Genomic DNA, 6,026 nt, shown 5'->3' with positions numbered 1-6,026 from the left:
ACTCTGTTCTCTTCCATTGGTCTATATCTCTGTTTTAGTATCAGTACCATGCTGTTTTGGTTACTGTAGCCTTGTAGTATAGTTTGAAGTCAGGTAGCGTGATGCCTCCAGCTTTGTTCTTTTGACTTAGGATTGTCTTGGAGATGTGGGCTCTTTTTTGGTTCCATATGAACTTTAAATCAGTTTTTTCCAAATTCTGTGAAGAAACTCATTGGTATCTTGGGCACTATGGCCATTTTCACGATACTGATTCTTCCTATCCATGAGCATGGTATGTTCTTCCATTTGTTTGTGTCCTCTTTTATTTCACTGAGCAGTGGTTTGTAGTTCTCCTTGAAGAGGTCCTTTACATCCCTTGTAAGTTGGATTCCTAGGTATTTCATTCTCTTTGAAGCAATTGTGAATGGAAGTTCATTCATGATTTGGCTCTCTGTCTGTTACTGGTGTATGAGAATATTTGTGATTTTTGCACATTAATTTTGTATACTGAGACTTTGTTCAAGTTGCTTATCAGCTTAAGGAGATTTTGGGCTGAGACAATGGGATTTTCTAAATATACAATCATGTCATCTGCAAAGAGGGACAATTTGACTTCTTCTTTTCCTAACTGAATGTCTTTTATTTCTTTCCCTTGCCTGATTGCCCTAGCCAGAACTTCCAACACTATGTTGAATAGGAGCAGTGAGAGAGGGCATCCCTTTCTTGTGCCAGTTTTCAAAGGGAATTTTTCCAGTTTTTGCCCATGCAGTATGATATTGGCTGTGGGTTTGTCATAAATAGCTCTTATTATTTTGAGATACGTTCCGTCAATACCGAATTTATTGAGTGTTTTTAGCATGAAGGGCTGTTGAATTTTGTCAAAGGCCTTTTCTGCATCTATTGAGATAATCGTGTGGTTTTTGTCTTCAGTTCTGTTTACATGCTGGATTACATTTATTGATTTGCGTATGTTGAACCAGCCTTGCCTCCCAGGGATGAAGACCACTTGATCATGGTGGATAAGCTTTTTGATGTGCTGCTGGATCCGGTTTGCCAGTATTTTATTGAGGATTTTTGCAACGATGTTCATCAGGGATATTGGTCTAAAATTCTCTTTTTATGTTGTGTCTCTGCCAGGCTTTGGTATCAGGATGAGGTTGGCCTCATAAAATGAGTTAGGGAGGATTCCCTCTTTTTCTATTGATTGGAATAGTTTCAGAAGGAATGGTACCAGCTCCTCCTTGTACCTCTGGTAGAATTCAGCTGTGAATCCATCTGGTCCTGGACTTTTTTTGGTTGGTAGGCTATTAATTATTGCCTCAATTTCAGAGCCTGCTATTGGTCTATTCAGGAATTCAGCTTCTTCTTGGTTTAGTCTTGGAAGAGTGTAAGTGTCCAGGAAATTATCCATTTCTTCTAGATTTTCTAGTTTATTTGCGTAGAAGTGTTTATAGTATTCTCTGATGGTAGTTTGTATTTCTGTGGGGTCAGTGGTGATATTCCCTTTATCATTTTTTATTGCGTCTGTTTGATTCTTCTCTCTTTTCTTCTTTATTAGTCTTGCTAGTGGTCTATGAATTTTGTTGATCTTTTCAAAAAACCAACTCCTGGATTCATTGATTTTTTGGAGGGTTTTTTGTGTCTCTGTCTCCTTCAGTTCTGCTCTGATCTTAGTGATTTCTTGCCTTCTGCTAGCTTTTGAATGTGTTTGCTCTTGCTTCTCTAGTTCTTTTAATTGTGATGTAAGAGTGTCAATTTTAGAACTTTCCAGCTTTCTCTTGTGGGCATTTAGTGCTATAAATTTCCCTCTACACACTGCTTTAAATGTGTCCCAGAGATTCCGGTATGTTGTATCTTTGTTCTTATTGGTTTCAAAGAACATCCTTATTCCTGCCTTCATTTCGTTATGTACCCAGTAGTCCTTCAGGAGCAGGTTATTCAGTTTCCATGTAGTTGAGCGGTTTTGAGTGAGTTTCTTATTCCTGAGTTCTAGTTTGATTGCACTGTGGTCTGAGAGACAGTTTGTTATAATTTCTCTTCTTGTACATTTGCTGAGGAGTGCTTTACTTCCAATTATGTGGTCAATTTTGGAATAAGTGTGATGTGGTGCTGAGAAGAATGTATATTCTGTTGATTTGGGTTGGAGAGTTCTGTAGGTGTCTATTAGGTCTGCTTGCTGCAGAGATGAGTTCAATTCCTGGATATCCGTGTTATCTTTCTGTCTCGTTGATCTGTCTAATGTTGACAGTGGGGTGTTGAAGTCTCCCATTATTATTGTATGGGAGTCTAAATCTCTTTGTAAGTCTTTAAGGACTTGCTTTATGAATCTGGGTGCTCCTGTATTGGGTGCATATATATTTAGGATAGTTAGCTCTTCCTGTTGAATTGATCCCTTTACCATTATGTAATGGCCTTCTTTGTCTCTTTTGATCTTTGATGGTTTAAAGTCTGTTTTATCAGAGACTAGTATTTCCACTCCTGCTTTTTTTTTTTTTCCATTTGTTTGGTAGATCTTACCCCATCCCTTTATTTTTAGTCTATGTATGTCTCTGCATGTGAGATGGGTCTCTTGAATACAGCAAATTGATGGGTCTTGACTCTTTATCCAATTTGCCAGTCTGTGTCTTTTAATTGGAGCATTTAGTCCATTTACATTTAAGGTTTATATTGTTATGTGTGAACTTTATCCTGCCATTATGATATTAACTGGTAATTTTGCTCATTAGTTGATGCAGTTTCTTCCTAGATTCGATGGTCTTTACATTTTGGCATGTTTTTGCAATGGCTGGTACCGGTTGTTCCTTTCCATGTTGAGTGCTTTCTTCAGGGTCTCTTGTAAGGCAGGCCTGGTGGTGACAAAATCTCTAAGCATTTGCTTATCTGTAAAGGATTTTATTTCTCCTTCACTTATGTAACTTAGTTTGGCTGCATATGAAATTCTGGGTTTAAAACTCTTTCCTTTTAGAATGTTGAATATTGGCCCCCACTCTCTTCTGGCTTGTAGAGTTTCTGCCGAGAGATCTGCTGTTAGTCTGATGGGCTTCCCTTTGAGGGTAACCCGATTTTTGTCTCTGGCTGCCCTTAAGATTTTTTCCTTCGTTTCAACTTTGGTGAATCTGGCAATTATGTGTCTTGCAGTTGCTCTTCTCGAGGAGTATCTTTGTGGCATTCTCTGTATTTCCTGAATTTTAATGTTGGCCTGCCCTACTAGGTTGGGGAAGTTCTCCTGGATGATATCCTGAAGAGTGTTTTCCAACTTGGTTCCATTTTCTCCCTCACTTTCAGGCACCCCAATCAGATGTAGATTTGGTCTTTTTACATAATCCCATACTTCTTGCAGGCTTTGTTCATTTCTTTTTCTTCTTTTTTCTTTAGGTTTCTCTTCTCGCTTCATTTCAATCATTTGATCCTCAATCGCTGATACTCTTTCTTCCAGTTGATCGAGTCAGTTACTGAAACTTGTGCATTTGTCATGTGTTTCTCGTGTCATGGTTTTCATCTCTGTCAGTTCATTTATGGCCTTCTCTGCATTTATTATTCTAGTTATCAATTCTTCCACTCTTTTTTCAAGATTTTTAGTTTCTTTGCACTGGGTACGTAATTCCTCCTTTAGCTCTGAGAAGTTTGATGGACTGGAGCCTTCTTGTCTCATCTCGTCAAAGTCATTCTCCGTCCAGCTTTGATCCTTTGCTGGCAATGAGCTGCGTTCCTTTGCAGGGGGAGATGCGCTCTTATTTTTTGAATTTCCAGCTTTTCTGCCCTGCTTTTTCCCCATCTTTGTGGTTTTATCTGCCTCTGGTCTTTGATGATGGTGACGTACTGATGGGTTTTTGGTGTGGGTGTCCTTCCTGTTTGTTAGTTTTCCTTCTAACAGTCAGGACCCTCAGCTGTAGGTTTGTTGGAGATTGCTTGAGGTCCACTTCAGACCCTGTTTGCCTGGGTATCAGCAGCAGAGGCTGCAGAAGATAGAATATTGCTGAACAGCACGTGTACCTGTCTGATTCTTGCTATGGAAGCTTCCTCTCAGGGGTGTACTCCACCATGTGAGGTGTGGGGTGTTGGTCTGCCCTTTGCTGGGGATGTCTCCCAGTTAGGCTACTCAGGGGTCAGGGACCCACTTGAGCAGGCAGTCTGTCTGTTCTCAGATCTCAACCTCCATGTTGGGAGATCCACTGCTCTCTTCAAAGCTGTCAGACAGAGTCGTTCGTGTCTGCAGAGGTTTCAGCTGCTTTTTGTTGTTATTGTTGTTGTTGTTTAGCTGTGCCCTGTCCCCAGAGGTGGAGTCTACAGAGACAGGCAGGACTCCTTGAGCTGCTGTGAGCTCCACCCAGTTGGAGCTTCCCAGCCGCTTTGTTTACCTACTTAAGCCTCAGTAATGGCGGGCGCCCCTCCCCAAGCCTGGCTGCTGCCTTGCCTGGAGATTGCAGACTGCTGTGCTAGCAGTGAGGGAGGCTCCATGGGCGTGGGACCCTCCCGGCCAGGTGTGGGATATAGTCTCCTGGTGTGCCCGTTTGCTAAGGTCCTTGGTAGAGCGCAGTATTGGGGTGGGAGTTACCCGATTTTCAAGGTGTTGTGTGTCTCAGTTCCCCTGGCTAGGAAAAGGGATTCCCTTCCCCCTTGCGCTTCCCAGGTGAGGCGATGCCTCGCTCTGCTTCAGCCCTTGCTGGTGGGGCTGCAGCAGCTGACCAGCACTGATTGTCAGGCACTCCCTAGTGAGATAAACCCAGCACCTCAGTTGAAAATGCAGAAATCACCTGTCTTCTGTGTGGCTCGTGCTGGCAGTTGGAGACTGGAGCGGTTCCTATTTGGCCATCTTGCTCTGCCCCTTCACAACATTTTAATTGCATAGTTGTTTTGAATACAAGGGAAGAGCATCTTAAAAATATGAACATTTCCCATGAAATTCATTGTATTATAGTAATATATAGGCCAGTAATACTGTGTTAAACATGTGAGTTCTTAATTTTGATTTTTAGAGTTAAAAATCCTGAACTTGGCTGAGCACGGGGCTCACACCTGTAATCCCATCACTTTGGGATGCCGAGGCGTGTGGATTACCTGAGGTCAGGAGTTCGAGACCAGCCTGGCCAACATGGTGAAACCCCATCTCTGCTAAAAATACAAAAATTAGTCGGCCATCATGGCAGGCACCTATAATCCCAGCTGCTTGGGAGGCTGAGGTATAAGAATCGCTTGAACCTGGGAGGCGGAGGTTGCAGTGAGTCAAATCATTCCACTGCACTTCAGCCTAGGCAACAGAGTGAGACTGTGAAAAAAAAAAAAAATCTGACCTTGTCATTTATTAGCTGTATATTCTCGAACAAGTTACTGAACCTATCTGTACTTGTTTTTCATCTGGAAATTGGAGTTAATTACAGTATCTACCTCATGGAATTGTTTTTAAAAAAATCAATATGACCATCTGGCCAGGCGTGGTGGCCCATGCCTGTAATCCTAGTACTTTGGGAGGCTGAGGTGGGTAGATCACCTGAGTTCAGCAGTTCGAGACCAGCCTGGTCAACAAAGTGAGACCCTGTCTCTACTGAAAATAAAAAAAAAAGAAAGTAGACAGGTGTGGTGGTGCTTGCCTGTAGTTCCAGCTACTTGGGAGTCTGAGGCAGGAGAATTGCTTGAGCCTGGGAGGTAGAGGTTGTAGTGAGACAAGATCGTGCCACTGCATCCAGCCTCCAGCATGGGCGACAGAGCAAGACTCTGTCAAAAAAAAAAGGAAAAGAAAAGAAAAGAAAAGAAAGAAAGGAAAGCAAGCAAGCAAGCAAGCAAGCAAGCAAGCAAGCAAGAAAGAAAGAAAGAAAGAAAGAAAGAAAGAAAAAAGAAAAGAAAAGAAAGAAAAAAAAGAAAATTAAATATGATGATCCATGTAAAGTTCCCCTCACATGGTTGGATTGAATAAATTATAGCTATTCCTGTTGTACGTTTCTTATTATTCATGTGTATGTCTGTGAAATTATCTAGATAGTCGAAATCTCAGAATGAATGAGTAAACAATAGTGTTTACTTGCCAACAAACTTTTGCCCCTGTTATTATG

Source organism: Macaca thibetana, chromosome X (assembly GCF_024542745.1).
Source record: "Macaca thibetana thibetana isolate TM-01 chromosome X, ASM2454274v1, whole genome shotgun sequence".
Taxonomy (NCBI): domain Eukaryota; kingdom Metazoa; phylum Chordata; class Mammalia; order Primates; family Cercopithecidae; genus Macaca; species Macaca thibetana.
This window is presented reverse-complemented; position numbering follows the sequence as displayed.